This window comes from Tamandua tetradactyla, chromosome 15 (genome assembly GCF_023851605.1).
Source record: "Tamandua tetradactyla isolate mTamTet1 chromosome 15, mTamTet1.pri, whole genome shotgun sequence".
Taxonomy (NCBI): Eukaryota; Metazoa; Chordata; class Mammalia; order Pilosa; family Myrmecophagidae; genus Tamandua; species Tamandua tetradactyla.
Window position 1 is genome coordinate 28392725 of NC_135341.1, and position 16447 is coordinate 28409171.

The 16447-nt window shown below is 41.4% G+C and overlaps 1 protein-coding gene across 11 annotated transcripts in view; it reads left to right on the forward strand.

The window, feature by feature from the left end:
• The window catches only part of ARHGEF3 (Rho guanine nucleotide exchange factor 3), a 390935-nt gene that overhangs the window by 324074 nt on the left and 50414 nt on the right, over positions 1 to 16447 (forward strand). The window lies entirely within an intron of this gene.

Below are 16447 nucleotides of genomic sequence, written 5' to 3' on the forward strand. Positions count from 1 at the left end.
TGATGTTTAACAAGTGGCACCAGTTGTCAGATTTGTAAGTATGGAGGCTTCCTAGAGGAAGAAGCCACAGGAGAGAGATGGAGTCGATCCTGTTGGCATAAGGGTTTGTGTGCTTTTCTAGCCCTGAAACAGTCTGGCGCAAGCAAGCTCCCTTCTCAAGGGTGTTACCTTACACTGAAATGCTAACATTTCATAATCCCCAGGTGACTCAGGCATGTAAAGAACAACCCCAGGCAAACAGAAAATAGATAAAGGTCGCTGATGAAGATTATTCTGGTTGAGGATGACTTATCAGTATCCTGCTAGGTTTTGGTGGCCTTGGTTCATTTTCACACACCTTGTCAGCTGTCCTATTGCTTTTTGGTGATTGCCATGGGTGCTTCTGGGCGGGGTCTCACAGAAGGGGTCTGAAACCGCTGTGAAGAAGGAAATAGACTGTTAGGAAAGGGAAAAAAAAACTGATGGTGGCTTAAGTGTAAGCCGCAGATGCAATGTGAAGTCTCTACCTCCTTCGCCCTCAGCTTTTATTTCTTTTCCATTTTGAGAGCTTTGAAGGAGAGAACATCAGAAGACACTTTGTTTTCCCTTGTTAGTAGTCTTTGAATGCTTTATGCCCAGGTTTTGAAGGTCTTGGCATCAGTGCAAAGGATTGGAGATTGCTTTGGAAAACTCTTACGCTTGTCTGAATTTCTTCTGCATCATTTATTTCTAGGCCAGTTTTTACAAGAGCTTCTCTCCTAGCTGGGGACAGGGGACAGTAGGCTCAGCTTCTCCAGACGTCAGAGTCTTTATTTTTGGAGGTACTGAATTAGATGGTTATTTCCCAGAAGGTGGGTTTTATGCCACTTGTGATAGCTTCAGTGATAGAGGACAAGGTGAGACAGGGATAATACACAAAAGTATTTTCTGTTTTCAGTTCTCCTCAATCTTTGTGATTATGTCAAGGAGAAAATCTCTGTTCGGAGCTTGTATGTCTGTTTGGAGCTTGTATGTCTTTAGCTCCTCTCTGTCACTTGCTAATTTCCCTTTTTGAGAAAGCTCAGGCCTCAGCCTTGGAAGATTCAGGCAGGCATTTCTAATAAGAATTTAATAATAGGACTTGTTTTTAAAAGTAATTTTCTATTTATTATAGGTTATAGTTTCTGTTTAAGGCAGTGATATAAAGTCTATTTTTACAACAAGTTTATTTAAGTAAAAAATGAATAATTTAAGAAAACTATAAATATATAGTATTTTGAGTGATGTATGCATCTGGCAAACAGTGGTCATGGTATTATTAAGAGTTTGGAAATAGTGTACCAGGCATGTTGTGTGGACTCTTCCAAGATTAAAACTTTATAACAGTTAAATTACCAAATTCAGCACAGTCACTTGTAGATTAAATTTAAAATTTAGACTTTGACCATAGAACCCAGAGTTCAGATACCAAAACTTAAGTAGATGAAAACTGGCTTTAATGTGTCAGAGAATATGATTCTAGACAAAATGTTAACCAATTAAAAAATTTTGCCCCTGAACTGGTAACTCACCTTCTAAGCCTCAGTTTCCTCATTTGTAAAATGAGAATTTCAGTGGGAATTATGGAGATTAAATGGACAGAGTAGGAAAAGGGCTTCTACAGAGTGAGTGCTCAACAGATTCTTTCAGTAGCAGCATCACCATTTTGAATGTAGATAGTTGAGTAGAAGCTGTGGATATGTTATCTCCATCAAAGGTGGGGCATCATGCTTGGAGGTCATTGTTTCTTTTTTGGGGCATACCCACCCAGCATGGGGATGTTTCTTAGGGATCTGAGTTGGCACTGGGCACTTTCTTTTTTTTTTTAAACTAAAGATGTTTCAAAGCACACTGGTAAGCTTCACATTCACTCCTGCCAGGTAGAACAAAAAAGAAATCTAGTGTGGGTTTTTAGTTGTTTCCAGAAAGACTTTCAAGTACTATGTGAAACCTGGTGGAAGAGGCACTCTGGCTGGATGAGCTGAGAACTTTGTCCTCCCCAAAGCCAGCTTACACTTATGCCCATCACCCAGGAGCCTTCACCAAGCAATGATGGCAGACACATTCCCAGGCAAGCAGATGAGGATGGATTAGGTTGCTTTGGGACTTCTTCATGCTGTATTCATCAGCAGAATGCTTTTTATCATAAATAGACCTTTGTTTGAAATGTGGGAAAACTCTATAGCGTGATGGATGTGAGTTGATGAAGAGGTCAGTGGCTAAAAAAGGATTCCCAAGGCTCCTTCATTGTCGGTAAGAATTTGTTGAGACCTAACTCTATGCATCATTTTTTCCTGGGTTTATAAAGAAGAGAAAAGGCATGCTTTCTGCCCTCAAGGAACTTCTGCTTAAGTTTAACCAGGTTTTTGGCCAATAACTCAATCCTCTGTCTGGTCTAACCTAGTCTCCTGTATAACAGGCGGTGATAGTCAACCAGGGGATGGTGAGAAGAGTTGGGAAGCAGGCATTCTCATCAGGGAGCTTGGCAGATGGGCAGGGGTGGGATATTAGAGTGTGTGGGGCAGATGCTGTTTGAAAGTAATGCCTTCCCCACCTCCTGTGGACATTCTGCTACATTCCTTGGTAAGGAATGTGGGAAGAGGAGGCATGGCCTGTTTCCCCCACTTTCCACATAAAATAACACCTGTCACTTTTAGTACTAACAAAATACATTTTTAAATTTCTTTGTTGAAAAGCAGTACATATAATGGTTAAACATATAATGATTAAACACATAAGCTCTAGAGCCAGGCTGCTTAGGTTACTATCCTGGCTCTGGCATTTATTAGCCATGGGACCTTAACCAATTACTGAGATTCTCTGTGCCTCAGTTGCCCTATCTCTAAAACAGGGATAATAGTAGTACCTACCTCATAGGGTTGTTGTGGGGATTAAGTGGACCAAATGCATGATGCTTAGCGCAGGCCCTGTTACATATCAAAGTTAGCACTTATTAGTATTATCACTTTTTTGGGTTTTAGTCCACATATATACTTTGAGTGCCTACAATATGCCAGGCACAGGGTTGGTGCTATAAATATAATAGAGTACACCTTTCCCACCTACCTTAAAAAATAAAATCCTACTGCCTTGTTCCTTATAGGGAAGCCCTGTGGGGGACATCAGGATCAAGAGATATTAATTTAAAAATCACACATGAAGGGTAAAACCACATACAGGCAAATGTTATGAAGGAGATGCATGGCACTATAGAAGTGTCAGAGAGGCTTTGGCCTCGTCAGGAATGTCAGGGGAGGTTTCTGAGAGGAAGCCATGACTGAGCCAAGCTTTGAAAGGAAAGGTGGCATTAGCTAGACAAAGAAAAGAATCCAGCCAGAGGGAAGAAGCATGTGCAAAGGCCCTGTGGTAGGAGGGAGTACAGGCTGTCAAGGATCTGAAAGAGGCCAGTGTGGTTGGAGCTGAAAATGAGGGTGGACACCAGACAGGACTGGAGAGTTTGTCCGGACCAGCCCCAGTCAGGCTTTAGAGGACATGTAATCATTGCCAATATTGATTTTTTGTGTGATCATAAAACTGATATTTGTTTATTTAGGGGAAAACTTGGAAAAAATACGAAAATATAAAGAAAATAGAAACCAATTACAAACCTGTCAGCCCAAGTGACCAGTGTTAACAGTCCCTCCAGTCTATACATTTGTATAACATTGATACACATATCTGTATGTAGTGGTATGTGTATATGCACATATATATGTGTATATGGTTGTCCAGGTACATATGTGCACATATATGTGGGTATGTGCATGCATGTCCGTATGTGTGTCTGCCAAAACTATATATGTAATTATGTATATAAATATGCTTTAATTCAGCATTTCTTGAGCACTGCCCACCAGGCCTTGTGGATTACAAAGGCAAGTGTGAAATGCTGGGTCTCTCGTCTCCAGCCTGGAGCCCTCTGGAGGTGTTCTGGTCCATTAGTCCCTGGGGGTGGTGGCTGAAGATTGGCAGAGGTCAGGGCGGAGCGGGCTGTAGACCCCAGATACCTCTCTTCTGCCTCTCAGGGCAGGACAGTTGCACCCAGTGTTTTTCTCTAGAAGGGCCTTGTGGGAAGCAATAAGAATGAGCCATCCATCTGTTTTCGTTTTCTCAGGCTAGCATTGTGGAGGACAGGTGAGATAGGGGATGTGGGGGCAGTGTGATTCCTTGGCCATCCACTGAGGCCCCCTGGATGTGTATATGCCACCACGCCAGTTCCCATGTGCCGCTAGCAGAGAGCAGTGTCTGCTGGGGCCCATGGGAGGGCACCTGCGCACCTGGGTAGGCACGGTGAATTGCTGGGAAGAAACTGAGAAGGTGTGCTGATTCCAGATAGGGCTTGAATGAACAGCTTCCATTTTTCTGCAGTCTGCTTCAGTCTCCATCTCCCTCTGCCTCTACCATCAGAGGTTCCTTCGGGATTCCCACCAGTTTTGGGAACTAGCAGTGCTGTGGTTAAGAACTCAGGCCTTGCTGGTAGCATCCTTAGGCTTGATCCTGGCTCTGCCACTGCCTATCACTGTTTTTAACCCCTCTGAGCCTCAGTTGCCTGTTTTGTGAAATGGACATATTTAGTAGTAACTTAAGAGAAGACAAGGAAGTAATACAGAGGAAGCACTTTGGCACAGCCTGCCCCAAAGTTGCCGTCGGTATCATTGCTGTTATTGTTATGGGAAGAAATTGTGTATCCTGAGAAGCTAGCATGGGGAAGGCTTTCAAGTTGGGTAGTTGTGAATCGAATCTCTGTTCTGACAATTAATTACTGGGTATGACCAAGGAAATTGCTTCACTTCTCTGAATTCTAGCTCCCTCTTCTACGAAATGGGGTAAACTGGTTACTTGTGGAAGGGCGAGTGCTTTTGTACAGTATCTGTACAAGTGCTTCCCCCCCAGGTCCCTCACTGTCTACGTCCATGCTTCCTTCTCTTCATGACGGTCACCTGGGTCAGGTGTGGGAGCCTTCTCTGTTTCTGGAAAATTGCTGGAGTCTGTGTGTAGATAGGGTCCCTGGCAGCATGTAATTTATTTCATAGCAGTTCATTGAGGCTTTGCAGGGTCAGGCCCCTGCCACTCCTCTGCCCCCTGCTTTATAGACGGCTAAACACTGACTCCTAAACGCTGGGGAAGGAGAGGGAGAGCCTGGACCGAAAGGAGTCTTTTACAGCATCCTGTCATCCTGTCCATCCATGGGGCACTCAAGGAAACTTTTCAGGGAAATTGCTTTGCCAGTTCAGACCCACAGGTAGCCTTCTAAGGGAGCTGTCCCCTGTAGATGATCCATGCTAGAAAACACATGCAGACTTTGCCCCTTTCTGCCACTTGAGCAGTTTACCTCAGGAATAAATACCGTTTTCCATTTCTCTTACTACAAAACTGCCCTTGTCATTTCTGGAAGTTTTTATTGGCATCCCTTTGCCACCCCTGACTCTCCGATAGGTAAACCAATTTTTTTTCTTTTCTTTTTTTTTTTTTTTTTAACCAAACCAAACAACAAATAGTAGATTTGTATTTACTTCTTTCACTTTAAGTCAACTGCCATTGTCTATTCCTTTTCCCTATTGTTCTTTTGTAATTGAAAATTAGCCAAAAGTGATACAGGGAGCTTCTCTGACTCTCTGAGGCGTTTTGCATTTTGTCATCTGATACTTTCTTTTTCAAATTCACAGCCTTCTGAATTTTAATAGACTATAGATAACCATACATCAGGTTGCATGTTTATCGCTTAGTTAGAAATAACACATAATCACTGTTTCGAGGTTACAAATGTATAGCACTGGGAGCCAGTGTTTGTTATGAGCCTTTGGAAAAATCCATTGTTAGAGGGCATTTTTTAGTTCCTGTCATTAAAAGTGTGCTACAGAATGAAAACTGTCTCAACAAATAATGTCAGTTTTGGTTTCACGTACATACATGCACACACACACCCATGCGCACATACCCCTCCCAAGAACTAACATTTTGAAGCTATTCATCAGCTCAGTCAGGGTGTGTGTAGGGGGAAGCAATAGGAAGGCCATGTGAATCCATTATAGATCACCTGCCTACCAGTTTCCTGAACAGCATGCTTTGTACCTTATTTTTCTGCATACCATTGCTTGGTGGGTGGTAAGATGTCAACTGAAAGCAGGAAAGTTTTTAAAAATTTTATTTTATGCCCGTTTCAATCAATCTGATGTGGCTGTGTGACTGGTTGCTTTTTCCACTTTGGAAAATCAGATTTCAATGTATTCTGTTCTCAGTTGGGAGCATAGTGTTCTAAAACACCCAAATGCAGCACTCCCTGCTTCTGTGTATAGGCATGTGCTGTTGAGGTTACGCACAAACAAAACAATTTTATGGGATGAATTAGGCTAGAGGAGATAGTTGGGGGTTGCAGGGAAGACAGCAGTATATTTTATGTTTCTTCGGAGGTTTGATCTCCCCAAGGTTTTTCTGCTTAAAATCATTGTCCTTGTCAAAAATGGAAGCTGACTGGGCAGCAAGAGTAGGGGGTCCACTGCAGTCTCTGGTGCCTTTGGTTGGGTCTCGGTGGGTTTTACCCTGCAGCAAAATGTGAATCCCTGGTCCCCAGCCTAATGTTCAGTCTGATGGCAGCCCTGGCTGACAGCTTTGCTCACATGAGATGTGTTTGATTAGTCTAGATTTAGCTGGAACAGCCTGTCCTTCCTTTAGGACAATGAGATTAAGATCTACACATCCCTTTTCATCTCGGTACATCTTCTTCCCCTTTCAGGGAAGCTAAGATAACGCTGAGCTTCAAGGGATGCTAGGTGGATGAGAGAGAAGACATGTGGGGGATGTGGGGGCCTTTCGTTAAGCCAAAGGTAATGCATTACTTTTGCAGAAAATTCCACCTTGCACATCCGACTTGGGTTGAATGCCCAGAGTTCCTATCATTTCCTAATGCCTGACAACACTGGGATGTGGCAAGAGTGCAGACCAGCTCCTCTAGCCCAAATTCAGCTGTGGAGGGCAGGGGAGGGGAGGGTTGGTGCAGACCCCAAGAACCATCTACTGGGTGTTCCTCCCCTCACTCAGGCCTTATGTTGAGATTTCATGGCTGACATTTTCCTCTCCTGGATACAGCCTTGAATCCTGCCAAACCACTCCCAATTTTGCTCTGTCCAGACAGATTGACTAGCAGCTGATAAAGTTGTAGGCAGAACAGGAAGGCAGCAATGTGGTATCAAAACACCTGGTCTAGGAAGAGTGAAATGAGACAAAGTGGCAATGGCTGAGAGATTCCAAACAGAGTGGAGAGGTTATCCTGGAGGTTATTCTTATGCATTAAGTAGCTATCACCTTGTTATTCAAGATGTAATGGAGAGGCTGGAGGGAACTGCCTGAAAATGTAGAGCTGTGTTCCAGTAGCCATGTTTCTTAAGGATGATTGAATAATGATATAGCTGTCACAATGTGACTGTGTGATTATGAAAACCTTGTGTCTGATGCTCCTTTTATCTACCTTGTCAACAGACGAGTAGAACGTATGGAATAAAAAAAAATAATAGGGGGAGCAAATGTTAAAATAAATTTAGTTTGAAATGCTAGTGATCAGTGAAAAGGAGGGGTAAGGGGTATGGTATATATAATTTTTTTTTCTGTTTTTGTTTTATTTCTTTTTCTGAATTGATGCAAATGTTCTAAGAAATGATCATGATGATGAATATGCAGCTATGTGATGATATCGAAATTAGTGATTATATATGTAGAACAGAATGATCGTATGTTAAGAATGTTTGTGTTGCTATCATGTCATTTTTTTTTAATTTAAAAATTAATTTAAAAAATTAAAAAAAAACCAACACCTGGTCTAGTGGCAACCAGAGGCCTCAATGGCTGGAGTGGGTCAGTGGTGGGGTTGTGACAGGTGGCATGGGGCTCCAGTTTTGTCCCAGGGAGGCCTGGAGGAAATTCAGTACTGCAGGGAGTAGAGGAGGGCAGGAGAGCGGGCTAGGGGAGAGATTGCACCTCTCCTTAGATATCAGAAGTAAGGGCAATAATCTGGTATTTACTGTGCCAGGTGTGTGCCGACCACGTGCCACACTTGATCTCATGTGATCCTCCAACAGTCCCAGGAAAGGGGTAGGAGAGCCATGCCTGCTTCACAGCAGGAGGAAATAAGCCCAAGGTTATAGGTTGTGGCGCTGTGGCCACAAGGGCTGGCTCATGTTTTATCCTTTGCAAAGAATCAACACATTCTTTGAACCGCAGTGATAAGAACTTTGTCACTTGCTGCAGAGGTTTTGAGCTTGTTCCTAAGCTCTGGGGGAAGCGTCAGCAAACATCCTTCCGGTAACTTTGAGGTCTGTACGTACCAGCTTCTAGAACACTGAAACAGGAATGGAATCCCCTGTAGCATCCTTCTTTCTCTTCCCTTCCAGCCCAGCCCAAGGGAGAACAAAGGAATCCCTTTTACACAGGTAAACAAATAAAGAACTTATTTTCTATGCGAAGGTTTCTAAGAAGTCAGTAGGAAATGACTGCAAAACTGCAAATCCCAGAGACCTTTCTCTGGTATTACCAGGCCATTACTACCCACTCTGGATGCCTGGTTGGCATCATCCAGCTAAGGACATCCAACTGAGGCCCGGTTCTCCAGAGCTGGGCAAGGGTGTCACATGGAAAGCATATTATTTCTGTGGCATTCTTGCCACAAACGCATAATCTGAATCTAACCAGGAGAAAATATCTCTTGGGCCCAAAGACTAGCCTTCTTGTAAGACCACAGACTCATGGCTGCTAGCAGCCCTTATATTCTAGTAGGTCAAGCCCTTGAATTGTTTCAGTGCTGAGCAACTGGCCCTTTGGCCTCTAATAGAGCTTTGCTTGAAGTTCAGAAGGCAGATGTGGAGCCAAGGACCGCAGATAGAGCTGAGTGTTTAGCTTCTTCTTTCGCTGAAGGTCTGTAGTGCCATGTCTGGGCATGACCAAAATGAGTTTCAAGTTGGCATTTGCTGAAAGGTGCTTATCCGGGGTGTGGGTGAGTGTTTCTCCTTCTGCCCAAGGTTAAGTAATACTAACATCCTGTGTAAGAGAACTTGAATGTGGTTTTCTACTAAACTCCAATATTTTAGGGCTATTTATTAGATATGTTTAATCTTGGGCCAATTTAACCAGTAGCAGACTAATAAAATAACAAATTTGGGCTTGCTGCCAGCACAAATGTTGACTTACCCTTATAATGTTGACGAAAACGAGTAACTTTGAAACTAATTGAGGAGTGAAACCTTAGCCAAAAATAGTGTCTGAAACAGTGGTTCTATTTTATTTTACTGGCACTGCTAAGAGATTATATTCATAAATTGGGCTGCAGCCTGCTTCAGCTCTCACAGAGTCCCATATTTTACTGAATTTTTTTTTTCCCCAGGACTCCTTTTTTCAACGTGTAAAGCTTCATTCAGCTAAAATGAATTTTCCCATGGCAGACACATAGCACAGGTGACTTTTCCAATGTGGGGGCAAAAACATACCTTCAGTCATAATGAGAAGAATAAAGAATAAAGATAATGTCATTATTTGAAGCCCTCCCTCTGAAACAAAATAGCGTGTGAACATCAGCCCTCTCAGAGTTCATAGTAAAATTAATTGCTTCTCCTGGGTATGTTGGATGAAATCCATCTCGCTCACCCAACACCCCCACCTTTCCTTCAGTTTGCCATCCAGCCTATACAAACACTAGAGAGCTACAGTATTTTGCCAGCATGTGTTTTGGACTTGAAGAAAGCAGGGGAGGCCTGGGAGAAAACGAGGCCATGAGGGTCATAGAAATTGTCATAAAGTGTGATTTCTTTTCAATCCCCATTTTTAATTTGTGTTTTATGGGAAGCTGTGCTTGGAGCAGGGACCCTGAATGTGCTTTTGGAGGCTCATGTCAGCATTGTCTGAGCTCAGCCAAATGTCTCCCTGGTGTGTCCCCGTTAACCAAGGCTCTCCTAAAAGCAGCCACCTCACAGGCAGACTTTGGCCCAGATACCGTAGGTGCTGACTTGGCTTTTGGTGTTGACTCTGGCTCAGACTAAGGCTGAACAATAATATATATATGGAATGGATTTGGTCTCTCTAATCTTAATGTGTTCAGTTTCACAGCCCCAAGAGTTGATGGCTTAATTTGTGTATTTGCCCAGACCATCTTGTGACTCCTCCATCATCTGCTCTTTAGCATTTCCATGAGGAGAGACTGGAGAAATTGTTGGAGCCTCAACCCATCAGTCACTCAGGGTGTTCTGTGGGTTGTGTTTATCCAGGCTCTTCTTGTTCACCATTAGTCTTTTTTTAAAAAGCGTTTATTTTTGAAAGAAGGAAATTGGAATGTTTTCCTAGTAGCATCTGATGTAGAGGAGTGTGACCCATTTTTTCATCTATAAGGAAATCAACTCTTTCTTGGATTCATGGAGCAAGGTAACCAGACTCGCAGCTGGAGCAGATAAATAGGAGAGCATGGCCTCAGTGTTTGAGATTAGCCAAGACAAAGTTATCAGTGATCCCTCAGGGAACTGTTCCTGGTTGTTTGTCAAATTCTACAAAATCTGTAGTCCTTTATTGAAATTGTTGATAAGGGTCTCAAGAGGAAAATTATAGTTGTCAGTTTGAAGACTTTTTGGTCACCTTTTGGCTTAGAAACTAATAATTCTGAAACACAGTTGGTTGATCAGTGAAGCCAGGTGTCTGTTGTAATTTGGGCATCATTTGCTCTTCAACTTTTATTAATAGGTGACACCAGGTCAGTGAACTCCGTTCCCTGGAAAAGAAAGCATTAAAAAAAATAATAATAATGGAAAATTTAAAGTTAGAAACCATGATTAATGGTTCCCTTTTTCTATTCCCAAAAATTAAGATGAAAAGTCACTTGTAAGTTCCAAGGAAGTCTCCCTTCCAATTCCTACAGTCACACTCCTTTCTGTACTCAAACAGCTCTGCAAAGACCTCTGTGTTGCTGCCTGTGTCCAGTGTGCCTGTATTGTCCACCAGACTTGCCTGCCAACCACCTCACCTGTTCTGTTTCCTTGCCCACTCCAGCCAATGTTTGTTCTCTTGGGTTCTCTGCCTGGATCAGGCTTCTGGTTCTCTGTAGTCAGCCAGGAGACATTCCTCCAAGGTGGTAACACCTGGACACTTCTGTGACGTCCATTTTTCAGATGCTGGAAAACACCTGAGTTAGATTAAAAAGTACACAAAGTATCTCCTCCAATATATGTATTAGTTACAAAGGGAAAAGTAGTAACTTTACAATGAAGAAACCCAGCAGGCATGACTTTAAGTGATGAAGGTTAACATCTCCAGCAATGGGTACCCCATAATATATTGTGATGAGAAGGATCTATCACTTCAGTTGTCTTCTTGCAAAAAGTGCATAACCTGAATCTAATTGTGAGAAAATATCAGACAAATCCAAATTAAGAGACATTCTTCTAATTAACTGACCCTTACTCTTTAAAAATCTCAAGGTCATGAAAGACAAAGATCAAGGAACTGTCACAGATTGGAGGAGACTATGAAGATACTAAATTTAAATGTATTGTGGGATCCTGGATTGGATCCTGGAGAAGAAAGCTGGTAAAATCCCAATAACATCTTTGCTAGTTCAGTTAATAGCATTGTGTCAATTCATTCCTTAGTTTAGATAAATGTACCATAGTTATGTAAGCTGCTAACAATTAGGGGAAGTTGGTGAAGGGTGTTTGGGAACCCTCTGTACTATTTTTATGATTTTTTTTTTTTTTTTTTTTTTTTTTAAAGGAAAGACAGAGAGAAGGAAGGAAGGATAGAAGGAAGGAAGGAAGGAAGAAAGGGAAACATTTTTTCTTGTTTTATTGTATTTTGTTTTTCCGTTTTTTGTTACATGGGCTGGGGCCGGGAATCGAACCGAGGTCCTCCGGCATAGCAGGCAAGCACTTTGCCCGCTGAGCCACCGCGGCCCCCCCTATTTTTATGATTTTTGTAAATCCAAAATTATTTCAAAGTAAGAACATTTTTTAAAAGAGAACGTACACATTGAATGATTATATAAGTTCACTGTTCTTTAAAGGCTAAGAGGAGGGAAGAGAAATAATATTTTGTAAACATATTTCAACTTGTGAGTACTATTCTAGGCTCTGTTAATTTTGAGCTTGCTATTCACTAAGCACTGTCCTATGTGCTCGTCATCATCTGTTGGGCAGAATAGAGTAACAGAAGTGCATAGTCTAGTATATGGTCCACATTTCACTTCTGCCGCCTGTGGTACATTACCTCGTACAAGTTACTTACGCTTATTGAACTTCACCTTACTCATTTATAAAATGGGGATAATGATATAATGTAGCTGTTACATAGGATATTCTGCAGATACCATAGGAAATACATGTAAAGCTCTTGGTGCAGTGTCTGATATAGATTACAAGTTCTCAATAGATGATAGCTCTTTTCATCACTACATTATAGGAAGGTTATTTCCTAGGTAACTTGCCTAGATCACCAGCTGGTAAATACAAGGTTGCTAGACTAAAATAGATAGATTATATGGATGGATGGATGGACAGGTAGACAGATGGACAGACAGACCAATCTATCAGAAAATATAGCTCATTTTCAACCATTTATCTAGGAAAAATATTAACATAGGAGGAAGAATCTGCAAGAATTCCTTGAAGGACAAGGCAAGCTCTCAGGTCCTCCCAAAGGGAAGAGTGGAGTCCTTTGAAGCACAGCTGATGGCTTAGAGATAGGGCAGAGACAAGAGTAAAAGAACTAGCCAGTGGATGAATGAGAGATTCTGAAAGGTGGGAAGGCCTTGGCAATAAGAGATGCCAAAGGAGGTAAGAACACAAGAATATCTGTTTTGGCCTAAAAGTTTTCAAGGGTGAGAATCTTGGGTATAAACTAAGATGGTGTGTACCATTTGGCCCTTGGCAAAGTAGAGGCAGTCTGGAGAGCATTAAGCTTTACGTTTATTTGTCTGGAGAAAGGTAGGGTTTGGCAAGAATGGGGGGAGGGACAGTTCTAGCCTTCTTAGTAGAATATTATGCTACTGTAGGAATACAGAGAAAAGCATAAATTTGGGAGGCAGTTTGCAGAATGCAAAGCATGCTCACAAATTAAACCCAGTAGGAACAGTGTTCTCCTGTCTATGGCAGTTTGATCCTGCATGGCCTCCACTTTCTCTGTGTTTCTGAGGTGAACCAGAGTTACCTTCACTGGATTGTTTTTCTTTTGGCATTCAAGGACTGGGAATCTGTAGACAGGTTTCTTAAGCTTGAACTTAAAAGAAGTCAGTGGAATAAAACAGACTTCAGGGAGACTGGTAGCAGGCTGGTGCTTCTGCATGGTTTGCTCATCTTTAAATTTAAATGCTGTGAAGTAGCTTTCCCAGCTTTTACTTTCTTGGCCACATGGGCCTTTCCATATCCTAGTCTATATTAGTGGAAATTTATTGAAATTCAGTAGAAGGAATTTTCTTTTTTCATTTCACCAGGCTTCTAATCACATTTGATTCTGGATGATGATATCTATCTCTTTAGTATCCTTTCTCACTAGGCCCTTGCTAGGAGCAGAGACAAAAATCTCAGATGGCAACTATCTCTTCCTGTTCAGCACGCAAAGATATGTCTACAGAACAGTTGTATGTCCACTAAAAATAAACCTTTTTATGAAGAATTTGACTTTGTACCATAGGCAGCAGCACTGCACACTGAGTCAGCCAGCCTTGGCAATCATCAACCTGTGGTCAGTCCTGTTTCCTCCACACTGCCCTCCCCCCAACTCCGGAGTACTTTGAAACAGATCTCAGGCATCATATCATTTTATATGTCCTTTATTTGTGCATACTATGGTTATGGAAAGTTTGTTTTATGTTCAGGCTGATTTGTTTAGAAAGTTGAGAGAATAAAATGGAGTGGGACAGGGTTTACTCATGTAAAAAGTAAGTCAAATATATCCCACAGCTCCCATGCTCATCCTTGTTCTCTAAATTGATAAAGAGAAAACATTTGGAAAAAGTCAATACTCATTCATGATAAAAAAAAAAACTCATGGCAAACCCAGGAGAAAGGATTAAAAGGCATCCAAATAGGAAAGGAAGAAGTAACACTTTCATTATTTGCAAATACTGTGCTCCTGTAGTTGGAAAATACTTGAGAGATCTACAGCAAAGCTACTTGAGCTAATAAACAAATTCAGCAAGGTGACAGATGCAAGATTAATGTACAAACAATGTAATGTTTCTATACCCAAGTAATGACTTTAATGAGGAGACAATTAAGGAAAGAATTCCATTCAGAATAGCAACTAAAAGAATCAAATATTTAGGAATAAGCTTAACCAGAGATGTTAGGGACCTGTATGCAGAAAACTACAAAACACTGCTAAAAGATCTAAATAGATGGAAAGACATCCCATGCTCATGGATAGGAAGGTTAAATGTCGTCAAGATGTCAGTTCTACCCAAATTGATCTATAGATGTAATGCAATACCAATAAAAATTCCACCAACCTACTTTGAAGACTTGGAAAATCTTGTTATCAAATTTATTTAAAAGGGAAAGAGATCTTGAATGGCTAAAGATATCCTAAAAAAGAAAGTGAAATGGAAGGACTAACATTTCCTGACTTTAAAACTTATTATAAAGCCACAGTGTCAAAACTGCACGGTATTGGCACAAAGACAGAAGTATTGTTCAGCAGAACCAAATCAAAAGTGCAGAGATAGGGGCGGGCCGCGGTGGCTCAGCGGGCAGGAGTGCTTGCCTGCCGTGCCGGAGGACCCCGGTTCGATTCCCGGCCCCAGCCCATGTAAAAAACAAACAAAACAAACAAAATATAATAAAACAAGAAAATGTTTAAAAATGTTTCCCTTTCTTCCTCCCTTCCTTCCTTCCATCCTTCCTTCCTTCTCTGTCTTTAAAAAAAAAAAAAAAAAGTGCAGAGATACACCACCAAATCTATGGTCAGTTGATCTTCAAGGCCCCCAAATCCGCTGAGCTAGAACAGAATAGTCTTTTCAATAAATGGGCATGGGAGAACTGGATATCAATAGCCAGAAGAATTTAAGAGCACCCTTATCTAACACCCTATGCAAAAACTATTTAAAAATGGATCAAAGACCTAAGAATAACATGCAGTACCATGAAACTCCTAGAAGAAAATATAGGGAACCATCTTCAAGATCTAGTAGTAGGAGGTAGCTTCTTAAACTTTATACCCAAAACACAAAAACAAAAGAAAAAATAGATAAATGGGAACTCCTCAAAATCAAAAGCTTCTGTGCCTTAAAGAACTTTGTCAAAAAGATGAAGAGGCAACCAACTCAATGGGAGAAAATATTTGGAAACCACATGTCGGTTAAAGTTTGATATCCTGTATACATAAAGAAATTATACAACTCAACAACAAAAGAACTAACACCCCAACTATAAATTATAAAATGGGTAAAGGTTATAAATAGATATTTCTCTGAACAGCAAATACAAACGGCTAAAAAGCACGTGAAGAGATTCTCATCTTCATTAGCTATAAGGGAGATGCAAATTAGGATAGAATGAGCTATTACCTCATACCTATAAGAATGGCTGCTGTTTAACAAACAGAAAACTACAAATGTTGGAGAGGATGTGGAAAAATTGAAACATTCATTCGCTGCTGATTGGAATGTATAATGGTACAGCCATTGTGGAAGACAGTTTGGCAGTGCCTCAGAACACTGAGTATCGAGTTGCCCTACGACCCAGCAATACTACTGCTCGGTATATATCCAAAAGAGCTGAAAGTAGTGACCCAACAGACATTTGCACACTGATATTCATAGCAGCATTATTTACAATTGCCAAGGATGGAAACAAACCAAGTGCCCATCAACAGATGAGTGGATAAACAAAATGTGGTATAGACATACGATGGACTATTATGTAGCAGTAAGAAGAAATGAGGTCCCAAAGCATTTGACAGCATGGATGAACTTTGATGACGTCATGCTATGTGAAATAAGCCAGATACAGAAGAATGGACACGGTCTGATCTCGCTATTATGACTCTGGTAAAGGTAAACTCAGAGGCTTATAATGTAGAAAATCATTATTCTTTACCCTACATGGGACAGGACATCCAGGGGTGAAAGTCTCCTTGAAACCATGGGACATAATTCCCAGGGATGAGTCTGGCTCTGGCACCATGGGATTGACAATGCCTTCCAGACCAAAATGGGGAAAAGAAATGTATCACAAAAAGGTATCAGTGGCTAAGAGAGTTCAGATAGAGTCAAAAGGCTATTGGGAGACTATTCTTATGCAAGCTCCAACTAGATATTGCTAACAGAGGTGGTTTCCCAAACTGTAAATAGCATCATTCCTGTTAACCCTAAAGAATACCTACGGCTCATGAGACTCTACAAAAGTTCATGCACTAAGTTTACTTTCCTGAAACTAATAACCTTCAGAGAGTTCCTAAGACAGATAAATTCTGAAACCCAGAGGAGCCA